The 16226-nt window shown below is 35.6% G+C and overlaps 1 protein-coding gene across 3 annotated transcripts in view; it reads right to left on the bottom strand.

The window, feature by feature from the left end:
- PPM1A (protein phosphatase, Mg2+/Mn2+ dependent 1A) overlaps positions 1 to 16226 on the bottom strand; it is a 43063-nt gene that overhangs the window by 23785 nt on the left and 3052 nt on the right. Inside the window, exon 1 of one of the 3 annotated variants that reach the window (XR_016392183.1) lies at positions 12944 to 14315. The exons of the other annotated variants lie outside the window; for them this stretch is intronic. The gene's annotated coding sequence lies outside the window, so the exon portion shown is untranslated. Of the gene's footprint in view, positions 1 to 12943; positions 14316 to 16226 lie in introns of those variants that run through there. 3 annotated transcript variants of the gene reach the window in all.

Raw genomic sequence — 16226 nt, 5'->3', positions numbered from 1 at the left:
GAAAGATTAAATGCATGAGAACAGCCAAAACATTCTAAAAACCATGAGAATTTGCCATACCTAATATTAAAACAATTTCAAATTATGGTATTTAAGAGGGAATACTACTGCAGGATAAACTGATCAGTGGAATAGAACCAAGACTCCAGAAAGAGCTGCAGGAACAAAAATTCAATAATTGGTGTTAGAACGGCTGGCCTATTCCACTCCTGCCCTCCCATGGAGGAAAGCTGAATCCCTATCCTGGATCTTAAAAAAACACCAGGTGATTAAAGATTTAAGTTTGAAATACTAACAATAAAATCATACAAGTACATCTAGGCAAATATTTCTATAATCTTATGGTAGGAAAGGACTTTCTAAGTATGCCACAATGGCAAAAAGGAAAAGACTGACAGACTCCAAAGGAATAAAAAGTAACTCCAGAGAAATAAAACTTCTGCACTATAAAACAAAGCTCATAAGCCTGAAAGGCAAATATACATGATAAAGTTAATATTCCCAAAATAACAAAAGTCTTATAAGACAACAAAATGAACACTTTAAAGGAGAAGAAACGGACAAAGAACACGAACAGACAATGAAATTCATAAAAGAATGCAAGTGGCCAATAATATATGGAGCAATGACGAATCTCACTAGCCATAAAATAAAGTTATTTTTCACACATTACTTTACCAAAGATCAAAAATTTATAACGTCCACTATTGGCAAAGGAGTAAAAAAAATATACTTCTCGTACATAAGAGAGCAAACTGGTACCTTTCTGAAGGCTATGTATGATATATAATACATTAATTTTAAATGATGATTTCCATTAAAATGGTTTTGTATATTCACACTTTGAAGTGTTCCTCTGTTCCAAATGTATTTTTAAAATACATTACTATAAAACAGAAAATTAAGAAGACCAAGCCACCTGCTAAAGATAAACTCCTGAAATACAAAGCACTTGGTGAAACTGAAACTGTGACTCGCCTGGGCTCAAGTAACAGAGATGCACAGAAGTCCACATCCTGTAGGGATAGTGACAGAACTAAAAATGCCCCCATGCAAGGCTGGGATAGAAACCAGCCTCACTGAGACGAATGCCTGTGGTGGAGGGGCTCTCATGCTTGTAAAAGGAGGAGGGAAAAGCTACTTACTAGCCATTGCCAGGGAATTTAGTTTAAATGAAATTACGTGCTCCTTCAACAGAAGCACACACCTTCTTTAAGTCTTTATTTCTTGGAGAGATAAGCCTGATCCTGATGTTATCAAGAATCAGGGGAACCAAGCCTCCAATATAAGACATGGTTTCAGACTGGGCACCCCAGAGCCAAGGTAAAGGCGCATGCAAAAAAACACTGGATAAGAAGGGTGAAAAAAAAGAAAACAAAAAAATTCTATCTAATATGAAACCAAACTCCAAAACACACCGGGACAACTAAACTAAGATGGACAGCCAACGAACATCAAAAATTGTTGGAATTCCATCTAGAAGAAAAAGTAGCAATCAGAAAATAACTTAAAATGTGTATGTTTAGGATCCTTCCAAAGCTAAAAAGAACAACAGACAAGAAGGGGGTAAAAGGATAATAGCAGGGCTTCCCTGGTGGCGCAGTGGTTGAGAGTCTGCCTGCCAGTGCAGGGGACGCGGGTTCGAGCCCTGGTCCGGAAAGATCCCACATGCCACGGAGCAACTAGGCCTGTGAGCCACAACTACTGAGCCTGCGCGTCTGGAGCCTGTGCCCTGCAACGAGAGGCCACGACAGTGAAAGGCCCGCACACCGCAATGAAGAGTGGCCCCCGCCTGCTGCAACTAGAGAAAGCCCTTGCACAGAAACGAAGACCCAACACAGCCAAAAATAAATAAATAAATTTATAAAACAAACAAAAAAAAAGAATAGCAGAAGTCAAACCAGAATAGGTGGCAATAAGTGAGTGAGAGAACCTGAACATGAGAAAGTATTCACTGAGAAAAGCAACCGAGGCCACATAAAGTAGCTGAACAAAGTCAAAGTGTGAATTAGTAAATTGGAAAATGTACGTAGGAACTGCCTAGAACAAAACAGAGATTAAGGATTACTAAAAAAGCAATATTCGAAGATATAAAGGCTAAGGAATTTCCTAGAACTGAACTTCAGATCAACAATCTATTTCAAAGAGTGCCTACAGATAACACAACATACACATACCTAGGCATACCATGGGAATGTGTTCAGAACATCAAATATGGTAAAACAAACAAATACTAACATTTATATCATACTTGAAATATGCAGGGCTCTAAATGCTTTACATCTATTAATGCAATCATCACAACAACCCCTATAATACAGATACTATTTCATTACCTCTGTTGAGAACTTGCCGAAGGTCACACAGTAAATACTGGTGACAGGATACGGAAAAGGAATCTTTTTAAAAACTACCAGAGGAAAAAATTACATACAAAGGCATAACAATTATTTAGAGACCAGACTTCTCAGAGTTCCAAGTTTGCCAAGTTTCATAATACAATGAAATAATATCTTGAGGATGCTGATAGGAAGCGGGAAAAAAACTATTAATCAAGAATTTTTATTTGCAAAAAAAAAAATGTACTGTGTAATAAAATATACTTTCAGACAAAAACTAAGGACATTTACAAGCCATACTCTGTTGCTAAAAAAATTACTAAAGGATATACTTTAGCAAGAAGAAAGGTGAATCCAAGAGTGAGATACAAGGAACAATAAGTTCAAAGACTGGTAAAATATAGTGGCCGATTAAATTAGGTATTAACTATAAACAAGGAAATGAAATTTATGCTACAAAAAGGGGAAATAAAATTGTAGGCAATTATACATATGATGGAGGAATGTTTGGTGTTTAATCAAATATAAGCTCATAAAAAAAATCAAATATACAAGGAAACAAGTTGCCATGAGTAGGAGTTAACATATAACAAATACTCCCTTGATGGTGTAGGAAAAATGGGGTGTGAGAAGATGGTCATGTCCCAGATCTTGAGTGAGTCCCTGGGACGGGCCGCCAAGTGAGGGTCCTTGACTTTGCACAGGAAAGAATTCAAGAGTGAGCCTGAAAGCAGATTTATTTAGAGAGATACACACTCCATAGACAGAGTGTGGGCTGTCTTGGAGGGCGAAAGAGAGGCAGCCCCAGGGCATGGGGTCCTCTAGGAAAGTGAGAGCTGTGCTGGGAGATACAAATTCCACAGAGAGAATGTGGTCCGTCTCAAAAGGTGAGAGGTGTGGGGGTGGCTAGTATTTATGGGTTGGGTAATTTCATAGGCTAACAGGTGGAAGGAATATCCTAACTATCTTGGACAAGGGGCAGATATTTCTAGGAATTGGGGCACCACCCACTTTTTGGCCTTTTATGGTCAGCCTGGGAACTGTCATGGCACCCGTGGGTGTGTCATTTAGCATGCTAATGTATTACAATGAGTGTATAATGAAGCTCAAGGTCTACTGGAAGTTGAATCTTCCACCATCTTGGGCCAACTAGGTTCTAACCAGTTTTTGTGGTACCCTGTTCTTAATGATTGTGCCCTGCCGCCTTCCTTCCTATCTCATTAGGACTTCAGATATTAGAATTAATGAATATAAGATATAAAATAACTATGTATGAAGTGTTCAATAAGGTTAAAAAAAACAGAAAAATGAGAAATAAGAAATTATTTAAAAATTACCAGGCAAACTGGGAAAGAATTAAATGTCACATTTGGAAATTTTAAAAAATTGTTTTTTTAATTGGGTGGAAATGTAAATTGGTGCAGCCACTATGGAAAACAGTATGGAGGTTCCTCAAAAAACTAAAAATAAAGTTGCCATATGATCCAGCAATTCCACTCCCAGGCATATACCCAGACAAAACTATAATTCGAAATGATACATGCACCCCTATGTTCATAGCAGCACTATGTACAATAGCCAAGACAGGGAAACAACCTAAATGTCCATCAACAGATGAACAGATAAAGAAGATGTGGTATACTGTATACAATGGAATATTACTCAGCCATTAAAAAGAAATAATGCCATTTGCATTATTGCAAACATGGATGTGTTTACAAAAGATGGATGGACCCAGAGTTTATCATACTAAGCGAAAAGTCAGAAAGAGAAAGACAAATACCATATGATATCACTCATACGTGGAATCTAAACTATGACGTGAACATATCTACGAAACAGAAACAGACTCACAGCCATAGAGAACAGCCTTGTGGTTGCCAAGGGGGAGGTGGGGTGGGGGTTGGGAAGGATTGGGAGATTGGGATTAGCAGATGCAAAATATTATATATAGGACGGATAAACAACAAGGTCCTACTGTATAGCACAGGGAACTATATTCAATATCCTTTGATAAACCATAATGGAAAAGAGTATGAAAAAGAATATATATGTACAACTGAGTCACTTTGCTGTATAGCAGAAATTAACACAACATTGTTAATCAACTATACTTCAATAAAATTAAAAAAAGAAATCAAAGTAAAAAATCGTTGATATTAAAAACTCAAAGGATGATTTAAACAGCAGATTATAAATAAATGCAGTAAATTAGCTCATTGAGTTGAGGAAATTTAAAAAATTACATTCACTTCAAAAAACCTACAACCAAAGTATGAGAGAAAGAGGAAGGTGAAAAAGAAAACTAAATTCTCCAACAACAGTAAGCAGCATAAACAGTCCACAGATGTAGGCGCTAAGAAATTTAAGACCTGGACATTGCAGTGCTCCTGGAAGCCCAGGAAATACTAACTAATCTCTGTTCATGTCAACTCCCTGGAACATAGAAGTTGTAGAGCTCTCTAGACCCTATTACCAACATCTATTCCACTGAGAATCAGAAGACACCAGCAAAATAATGGTACCTTACCCTATACAGTGAGGCTTAATTTCATTTGACAAATGCTCCTCTGGTATCTCATATTTTCTAAATATACTTAAATCATAGCAATCTTTAAATTTTCACATCTTTCTTTAGTTAGAGATAGAAGTTTCTTATATGGTCCATTAGTTTGCAGTTCACAGGGCCAAGAACATTCCTCTAGAACATTCCTCCAATCCTCCTCAAGACCAAAAATATTTTCACAGGTTTCTCTGGTTAAATATTCTTGTAATAAAGCTCAATCTTATAGATTAGTCAGTCAAATCAACAAGTACTCTTAAGCTTCTCTTTCCACAATATAAATAATCTAATAAACAGTCATAGATTATATATAGAGGAGTTCTTTTGTAAATAAAGGAATGCTTGTTATTAAAGCAAATTATACACATATTTCGTAAACTTGGTTTCCAATACTTAAAACATTCACTTAAATTAGATAACACATTTTACCTGTTAAATAATAAATCTCAGTTGTTCTAAAGAAAATGTAATCTATCTTCATCAGCTTTTCCTTAAAAATGTATATATAAAACATTGTAGGCATATTTCTGATAAGGAGCTGAATATCGGATTTTAAACATATCATCCAAGTGGTCAAATATAGGTCCTAACAGTTCCCATTAGTGTGCACTCCCCTCCCCTCAAATTTCCAGTTTGCTTATTATAGGACTTTACTGACTTTAAAAGCTATATGTGGGATTCAAGATCTCTGGGGACAATTTTACGGATTATCCCTAAAATCTCACTAACAATTCTAATCCAACCAGAAGGCACCTCTAACAAATCAAGATTTTCTTTGGCAGCAGCAATTTCTCAATTAGTGCCATTCTCTGGCTAATTCTAGAACTCTGAAGCAGCCCAATATGGTAGCACCCAGAATAGGATTCTGCCCCTTCAGTTCAGAAAGCCCAGGGGCACAGTGCCATTTTTATTTTCTCTGGGATTTCTCTAAAGAATAGTCCCAAGGTGATAGGAGTTTCTGAGTCTGCACAGGTTCAAACCTGAGGATCTTCAAATAACCCAAAAGAAACATATGACTATGGCTCAGCTTCAAAATTCCTACAAATTTGTGAAAAGAAAATAAGGGCAATACACCTCATCAGAAAATGGATTCATCATTTGTGCTTCACAGACATATGACTAAAATTCAGAAGTGAAAATTTTCTATATTTCACTTATCTTCTTATCTTCCAATATATTATAACATTTTTGCCTTCTGCTTCTTCCCTCTAGGTCTTACTCTCTTCTAAGCAACCTCCAAGTTTTATTATTCTTCTGCCCACAAATTAAGTCTCCTTAAAAATTTTATACCATTTCTATTCTTGCTCTTTGTCCCTCCCTAGTCTGAGCAATCAATCTCTTCTGTTTTCCCTTTCTTGCTTTTAATTCGTCCTCATTCTTGTGTTTAGGGGAGAGTAAGAAGGCAGAGTTCAGGCAAGGAAAATATTTCAGTGAATTCATGCAAATCTGAGTTTGTTAGGTAGGAGAGAAATGGCTACTACATCAACAAAGCTGAGGGGCTACTGAGCAACCCACAGTGAAAAGCACTACTGGAGGTGAGGACTACATATTCCTTGAAGTTTATACTACTAGTGAAGAACCTGATTCTTGGTTTAAATTTGGATAGTATTTCCAATTACTAAATAATTTTTCCTGGTCACAGAGGAGGAAACAGCCATTATTTAAGCTATAAAAAGAGGCTAAATTATTCATAGCTGGCTATCTCATGAGATATACATGATGTTTATCAGGCTAGAAATCACTGATCAAAAAGTTATTTGGATCCCATTTATATGAAATATCCAAAAGGCAAACCTAGAGACAGAAAGTAGATAAGTGGTTGACAAAGGATAGGGGAGAAGAGAATGCGGAGTGACTCTTAATGAGAACAAGATTTCTTTTGGGTGTGATGAAAATGTTCTAAAATTAAATTGTGGTAATGGTTGCACAATTCTGTTAATACACTGAAAACTACTGAGTGGTAAACTTCATATGGGTGAATTTCATGCTACTGTTATATCTTAATAAAGCCATTTTAAAAGATTACTATGGTTTTATATGGCTTTCTGTATCTATATTTTATTTTGCATAAAAAGCTTTAAAAAGATGACTATATATTATTTGTAGTAACATGAAAAATACTATATTAAAATTTTTTCACAGATTAAAATAAGTTACCTGAAAATTTCTCAGCTGCTCAGTATCTCTTCATCTTACAGCTTCAACTAAATATTTACTTCACTCTTTCAATTAAATATTTACTTAACCTCCTTCAACAAACCAAATTTCACTCACATGAATTCTAATGCAAAATACTGTTACTGAGTTAAATAATACCCTAAATTAAAACGTTAAAAATGAAATTTCAAAAAACAAAGTCAACCAATCAAACCAACGAAAATAAGTCAGATAAAGCTCTTTTACGCTAAATAGTATTTCCATAAAGCCCATGACACAAGTCATTTAGTACGCAAACTATAGTCAGTTTACACAGATATTAGCAGCAGTTTCAATTTCACAAAGTGTGTGTGAGACAGAGCTTGCCACTTTTGATGTTTCCTTCATGTTTCATGATTTTTTAATGTATCACCATCTTCTAGACATGTGCTGTGATCTGAATCACATACTCCATAAGGTAGTCTTCTAAAATTGCCACAAAGGTATGTACCGCACAATTTTTAAAAGTAAAATTTAGAAGTACACAATTGCCTGAAAAATACCTAACCTTAATTTAGTTGGAGGGTTCTAGTGACTATAAAATTAGATACTGACCTATTTTTACTAAACATTATAGTATAAGCAAAACATTAAAAGATTTAGATGGCATAGATTTAGTTTTTAAAGTTTCCTAAGACTCTTCTGGTATTCACAATCTCAATTTGCTTCATCTGTTAACTATTTCAAATTTCTCAGTTTTGGATAACTTATACACATTGAGAAGTCTACATATTGAGAAGTGGATTCAATTCCCAGTTTGCTGGTTTTTTTTTTTTTTGCGGTACGCGGGCCTCTCACTGCTGTGGCCTCTCCCACTGCGGAGCTCCGGACGCGCAGGCTCAGCGGCCATGGCTCACGAGCCAAGCCGCTCCGTGGCATGTGGGATCTTCCCAGACCAGAGCACGAACTGTGTCCCCTGCATCGGCAGGCGGACTCTCAACCACTGCGTCACCAGGGAAGCCCCTGTTTTTTAATTCTTGCATATTTGAGGATTCAGACTCTGACTGACCCAGAAAACAATAACTGACCTCAGCCAATTCATCATTTTTAATTTTGCTTGAAAAAAAACAAAACCCCTCACAGAGAACATTTATAAGTGTTTGCTGATAACCCTGTGTACTTAAGTTGAAATAAGGGAAAAATAAAACTTATTAAATATTTAAGATGGTAAAAGGTTCATTCAAACACAAAATATGTGAAGATTCTAAATATTTTACACATACGAATAAGGTCTCTGCTGGAAAAAAGGACCAAAAAGTATATGCCTTTAAAAGATAGACTTCTGTCCATAAAATCTAACATTCTTCAAAACAGAATAATTCACTGAGTCCATAAACTGCGATATGAGATGCTTTGTGTATATGGAAAAGGGTGCTGGAAAGTAAAAGAAAAAAGGGTTTTTTTGAAAGTGAAAATTCTTTCTCTCTATATATATATCCAACCACCTCCTATACTTGATTAGCCATACCTCAAATGACGTGGCCTAAAATAAATTTCTCAACTCCCTACCACTTCTCTGTCTCGGGAAGTAGATCTACCATTAGTCATGAGCTCACAGAATCCAGTGTTTCTCTTATCATAGCACAGAAGGCCCTGTGAATCTTTAGATTTTAAGATCCATGGGGGAAGGAATCATGTCTCTTCTGTTCATAAGTACCTAGTACATAGTGACACTTGATTAATATATGGGACATCATCATGACTTCTCCCTTGTCAACAGAGTTAGGAATTGTTTTCTACCCAGGAAAAGGTATTCCCATAGAAGTTGAATTGTATCCTACCATTTCCACTTTGTTATTCTATAGAATACATAGTTCTAATTTTTTAAAATCTCTACAGAACACAATTGATTTCTAATATTAAAATATCAGACCCTGCAAAGCTGCAGGTTACCAGTCAAAAACTTGATTTTCAGATTACTGTTCATTAATGACTTTTAAAAGTTTCTCAACATCATTAGATACACATTCATTACTGAAAAATGCCACATGAGATATGCTGAAGGGGAGAAAAGAGAAAAGATGTAGTTTTGACTAGAAGTTAGAGCCTATACATTCTCTTTCCCTGGGCTATTTACTTATTCATCTGCTCATTCATTTAACATTCATGAATGGGTACATTTTTTAAAAAGTCTTTTCTATGTAAGAAGCAAAGTATAAGGTAATTTAAATGCAAAGGAGTAATTACTGGGAGCTAGGAATCTACTTTCAATGTATTTTAGACAAAAATATCTTAAATTTAGTCTGGGAGTTTTACTGTATAAAATGAACAATCCCATTTGCACTTAAGGAGCTCCTGATTCTACTGACTGTAGCAAACCACTACAAGATCACTCTAGATGGTTGACTAGTTGTTAAAGTACTTGCTTGTAGTATCAGGAAGCATTTATAGAGAGAAAATGAAGACAGATATGGAGTAACGTAGGGTTAAACTGTGGGTTGACCACAAAAGCTGCCAATTCTAAGATCAGCCCCTTGACATCCAAACAAGGATGATATTCTACTGCTTTATGAAAAGTGAAAATTTTGTTTACTACCTATTTATATTCTGAAGTATGATGGAATATTGCAAAAATGTTTTTCTAAAGTCTGGTAAGTTTTGCAATTCTGTTTGTAAAACAAAACAAAATATATATATATAGCCACTCCTTGCTTATCCTTATCGTTAACATTTTCATTACTAAATTTTGGTAACAAAGTAAGCAAACTGCATATCTCCTATAGACATAATACGAAATATGACACAATTTTCTACCACTCATACTAAAGACAAGGAGCAGGGCTAAGAAGTCAAGACATTCAAAGTTGGTAATGAATTATGTTCTTATTCTCTGAAGCAGTACAACAGTTCCTGAATAGCATATTTTTAAATAAAATAATTAAGCCACATACAGCAGGACTCAAAACAAAACAGCCAACCAACCAAACAACGTGTTTGTCTACACCCCTTCCTGAGACAGTCATATCACAAATGAATACAAAGCACCAGCCTAAATTTAAACTAGATTATCTGTGACCTATGCTCTCTCATAGTATGCTGTATTTCTGGCTCACATTCGATTTTCTTTGTCATGTGTTTATCAGAAAATGAGCAGGGAGACTACAAAGATTAAACAATCATATATTGAGCACTTATTTAAAATAAATGAAACCTGGTCCCTGCTTTCAAGGAATTTACTTTTAATAAATCTTAATATTGAAATGTTCCATTTATAGTATAATCTCTATTGTGAGACCAATTAGCTTGTATTTAAGACTCTCTTCCTAAACTCACTAAGAATTTCATTTGAATGAAGGACTGATGAAATCATTTATGTCAGTGGGAGGCATAGAAGTGAACATGAATAAAATAAGCCATAAGACAAAATTGTGTACGGTTTATAGTACTAGTTGTATTATAGCTTTAACTTACGTGCTTTTTATATTAAAAAATTTAATGGTTCTTCTTGATGAAAAGTTCTAAAGGGAGCTGACATGACATGTGATACTGTACTTTTCAACTTTATGTATACTTCCACCTCAGATTGCAGCTCAATCACAAGATTCACTCTCTGGGTACAATGGAACTGTAGCCATACCCTTCATATACAAAGATTTTCTAACCCATTACAATCGCCAAAAGAGTTACTTATAGCAGTAGCAATGAAACTGCAGTGACCCACATATATAATTATTTGAAAAGTCCAAGGACATGTGTTTGGCTTCTGTTACTAGCTGTGAAAATTAACCTCTGTCTTAATTTCCCGATCTTTTAAGATACAAGTAATAGTAGTATCTATCTCATACAGATAGATATAAAGATTTAATGAGCTAGTACTTGAAAATTTCTATGATAATGCCTGGCATATAAGTGGTCAATAATGTCAGTTATCGTTGTTACTAGCTAATGTTAAGGCTAGAAAAAGTTAAGAGCCACACAAAGAATCAAATTCATGATTCTGGTCTCATTAGTATAATACTCCAATAAATGGATCTAAGCAGCCACAGACAGCCTATATAAAATTATCCATTCAAAAAATTCAATAAAGGAAATTTTACTATTCATTTTCTAAATACTAGAAATAGCATAACAATTTGATATGGTTTAAAGTTTAGCTTAGAGATTTATATGAAAACAGACTATTCAGATATCAGACATTTGTTTGACTCAAATTAAAAGTTGATAGTAGCCAAAGCGATCTTGAGGGGAAAAAAAGGAGATGGAGGAATCAGACTCCCTGACTTCAGACCATACTACAAAGCTACAGTAATCAAGACAATATGGTACTGGCAAAAAAAACCCAGAAATATAGATCAGTGGAACAGGACAGAAAGCCCAGAAATAAACCCATGCACCTATGGTCAACTAACCTATGAGAAAGGAGGCAAGGGTATACAATGGAGAAAAGACATTCTCTTCAATAAGAGTGCTGGGAAAACTGGATAGCTACATGTAAAAGAATGAAATTAGAACACTCCCTAACACCATACCCAAAAATAAACTCAAAATGGATTAAAGACCTAAATGTAAGACCAGACACTATAAAACTCTGAGGAAACCATAGGAAGAACACTCTTTGACATGAATCACAGCAAGATCTTTTTTGACCCACCTCCTACAGTAATGGAAATAAAAACAGAAATAAACAAATGGGACCTAATGAAACTTAAAATCTTTTGCACAGCAAAGGAAACTATAAACAAGACAAAATTACAGCCCTCAGAATGGGAGAAAATATTTGCAAATGAAGCAACGGACAAAGGATTAATCTCCAAAATATATAAACAGTTCATGCTGCTCAATATTAAAAAAACAAACCCAATAAAAAAATGGGCAGAAGACCTAAATAGACATTTCTCCAAAGAAGACATACAGATGGCCAAGAGGCACATGAAAAGCTGCTCAACATCACTAATTATTAGAGAAATGCAAATCAAAACTACAATGAGGGGGCTTCCCTGGTGGCGCAGTGGTTGAGAGTCCGCCTGCCGATGCAGGGGACGCAGGTTCGTGCCCCAGTCCGGGAAGATCCCACATGCCGCCGAGCGGCTGGGCCCGTGAGCCGTGGCCGGTAGGCCTGCGCGTCTGGAGCCTGTGCTCCACAACAGGAGAGGCCACAACACTGAGAGGCCCATGTACTGCAAAACAAAAACAAAAACAAAAACTACAATGAGGTACACCTCACACCGGTTAGAATGGGCATCAGAAAATCTACAAACAAATGCTGGAGAGGGTTTGGAGAAAAGGGAACCCTCTTGCACTGTTGGTGGGAATGTAAACTGATACAGCCACTATGGAGAACTGTATGGAGGTTCCTTAAAAAACTAAAAATAGAACTACCATATGACCCAGCAATACCACTACTGGGCATATACCCAGAGAAAACCATAATCCAAAAAGACGCATGCACCCCAATGTTCACTGCAGCACTATTTACAATAGCCAGGTCATGGAAGCAACCTAAATGCCCATCAACAAACGAATGGATAAAGAAGATGTGGTACATATATACAATGGAATATTACTCAGCCATAAAAAGGAACGAAATAGGGTCATTTGTAGAGACGTGGATGGACCTAGAGACTGTCATACAGAGTGAAATAAGTCAGAAAGAGAAAAACAAATATCGTATATTAATGCATATATGTGGAATCTAGAAAAATGATATAGATGAACTGGTTTGCAGGGCAGAAATAGAGACACATGTAGAGAACAAACATATGGACACCAAGGGGGGAAAGTGTGAGGGGGGTGGGGGGGTGGGATGAACTGGGAGATTGGGATTGACATATATACAGTAATATGTATAAGATAAATAATAAAAATCTGCTCTATAAAAAAATTTTTTTAAAAAGTTGATAGTTACCTCCGTTTTTTAACCAATACATTGTCTAGTTCCTGTGATTCCGCAATTCCTTTCTGTTAAAAGGATGCCTACTTCATAATATTTGCAAATATAACTCTGGAAAGAGATGCATGATGGTCATGAATGTCCTGTTAACCCTCACAGCCAAAATATAAGAAGTTAAAATGAAATACTTAGGTCCAAAACCAGCCAACATAATTTTCTATACCAACATAACAACTCTGCCACCCTTCTGATTTGTATAATCTTCACACTTAAAATCTAGGTTCAGAGGAGTTCCCTGGCAGTCCAGTGGTTAAGACTCAGTGCTTTCACTGCCATGGCCCAGGTTCAATCCCTCGTGAGGGAACTAACACCCTGCAAGTCAAGTGGTGCGGCCAAAAAAAAAAAAAAAAAAAATTCAGGCTCAGCCAAAATAATATATAAGAAGAGAGTCAGAAATACCTGCCACCAGAAACCTTTTAACTTCTTCCGCCACCTGCTACAGCAATCACTCCCATTCTCAGGTAGATTTTGCCTAATACTTACAAAATATCTGAATGTCCACTATCCACAGGCACTGTGCCAGGCTTTGGGTACAGTAAAGTTATTGCATTTTCTCCTTCTGAATTTTATAATTAAATTGAACACACAATTATACTTAAAACATAAACAGTAAAGTATATGATTAAAGCCATACAAATAATACAATCATAATGCTGTAGAAGTACAGAGAGAACAGAAATGAAACACTCTGGTGATCAGGAAAGGTTTTGTGGGGGAGAAAATAATAGAAATGAGCTTTGATAAAAAAAGAAAACAAAAGCTGGAGAAGGAGGGACAAGAATTCTGAACCATCAATTAGCATGAGCAAAGACCCACTGAGAGAGAGAAAAGTTCAGGGTGTGCTCCAGAGATGGCAAGAGGACCAGTTTGGTTGAAAACAGATCAGTCCTGAGGTCCAATCATGGCAAGTGTCAAAGCCAAACCAAGAATTCTAAGCTTTATTCTAGAGGCAAAAGGGAGTCACTCAACATATTGAGCAGAGAAATAATGTGATGGAGGAGGGAGATGCAGTACAAGATGCTAGCAGAAAACAACAGTTGGAGTGTTAAAACATCGTTTGGGTATGAGGTAGTAAGACCTGAAATGTTCCAGTACAATTTTTCAACCTTATATAACCCAGGACCCACATACAAAGCCTTAATGCCTTTCATGAAGACTCCCTATTTTCTTTATTTGTTTCACAAGAAGAACTGAGTTAATTAGAATAATTTATTTTTCTTACTCTCTTTTGTATCTTTTCTGTAGCAATATCTTCTTGACCATTTCTAATCATGAAATTTTCTTTTTTTGTTTCACAAGAACTGAGTTAATTAGAATAAGTTATTTTTCTTACTCTCTTTTGCATCTTTTCTGTAGCAATATCTTCTTGATCATTTCTAATCATGAACCGTAACTCCTCTTCAAAACACCAACCTGTGTCCTTCCTCATTTACTGATCATTCTTGTCTGAACATTCACCTTTGCTTTATTACTTACTCTTTATCCTCTATTTAACCATCGACTCCCACCTAATCATTAACCTAATGACTTCTCTCCAGCTTCATACAGTCAAATAAATCTACTCATACCCAATTTTCTTTTCCATTACCTCTTAACTTTTAGTCTACTCATATACAAGTTCTATATGCCCACAACCTTTAGCACCTTTCTGAAGTCTCTACTCAATCTGAAGACTTATAGTTTGTCTTCCAGGCTCACTGCTAAAACTATACTGAAAGACAACCCTCTCATACTCACTAAGTTTCTATTCCCCTAAGTATTTCAAGATTTCATATACTCAATAATAGCAGCTACCATTTATTTGGTATTTCTTTACAGTAGAAAATACATCGAGTGCTTTACATGATTATCTCATTTAATATTCAAGATTACCTAATGAGAAAGGCTTTTCCATTTGACAGATAAAGAAAACTGAGGCTTAGAAAAATCAAGTAGCTTGCCCAAGATCACCCCACTAGGAAGTTTTACCATGTTCTCTGGAGCCTACAATGTGGCTCCACTGACTGTACATACTCAGAAACATTTCCCTAAGTCCTTCAATACAGACATCAACCATTTGAGAATTAATATTGATTCCATTTCTCGATCTGAACAATGATAGCCAAACATATAAAACTGTTTATCTCTGTTGACTTCTGAAACTTTGGGAATGAAAAAATGATTTTAAGTTCTTAAATCTTTACTGAATGTTTTAGAAGGGAATCTTGCACTGCAAGACTTAACTACATAAATTTGTAAGGTCCCTTTTAATTCTAGGAATCTGTATCAGAAGTGTAACATTCAGCTTTTCAAATTTTGATTCCTAGGAACAACAATCTAATTGGGAAAAGTCTACTCAAGAGTATTCTGAAAATAATTCTGTATTTACAGCTCTGATTCTGGCACATTACTTAGACTCTCTAAGCCTACATTTCTTCATCTGTACACAGAGATAACATCATATGCTTTAGAAGGCTGTAGTGAAAATTAAAGGCTGATGCTTTATTTTCAATAAATTATGGCTTTTATTATTCACTTTCTTTTGTATCTAGAAGTTTAGTTTCATAGGATTTTAATTCAAATCATATCAGCCACAAAAAAATCTAGTGACTTTCAATCCAGATCCTAAACACGAATACTACATAAACTAAGTCAATGGGATCCAGATAAACATGTTAAGAATTATATTAAAAACTCAAACTCCCTTCTTTATCACATTTACTCAAGCAATGTTTAAAACATCTCTAATTTTATAAACACAGTACCAACAATCTATTAACACACATTAACATCCAGTACCTTTCCCTCAGTTTCTTAGAAAAATTCTAAAGTCTATTACATTTTAGATAAAGGTATACATAAGCTCCCCTCTCTTAATTACTTTCTCTAGCTCCTCCTACCTGCCTCAGCAAAAGAAAAGCTAGGTAAAGAGCTTATCTAGGTAGTACACAGATATCTAGGACATATAAAAGTCAAAATCATCAAGAAATATATTCTGGAGACTCAATAAAATATAAAATTGTTACTTGTGTAATACGGAGCACATCAGACACTGGAAAAAACAAAAGAAGAAAAAATAGAGGTAATCAGCCTTTTGATCTTGATATAATTTAACCCAAGCTACTTTCATATAAGAGTAGTTAATAATCCCAGGTGGAAATTCAGAGAATTTCCTGGGTAATAGTGAAATAATAAATGAAGCAACTCAATTTTAAAAAATTTGTCACCAACGTAATATGAGATGGAAGACAGAACATAT

The sequence above is a fragment of the Delphinapterus leucas genome, chromosome 2, assembly GCF_059928025.1.
Source record: "Delphinapterus leucas isolate spDelLeu-1000000601 "Yukka" chromosome 2, BTC_Dleu_Yukka2, whole genome shotgun sequence".
NCBI lineage: Eukaryota > Metazoa > Chordata > Mammalia > Artiodactyla > Monodontidae > Delphinapterus > Delphinapterus leucas.
This window is presented reverse-complemented; position numbering and strand designations above follow the sequence as displayed.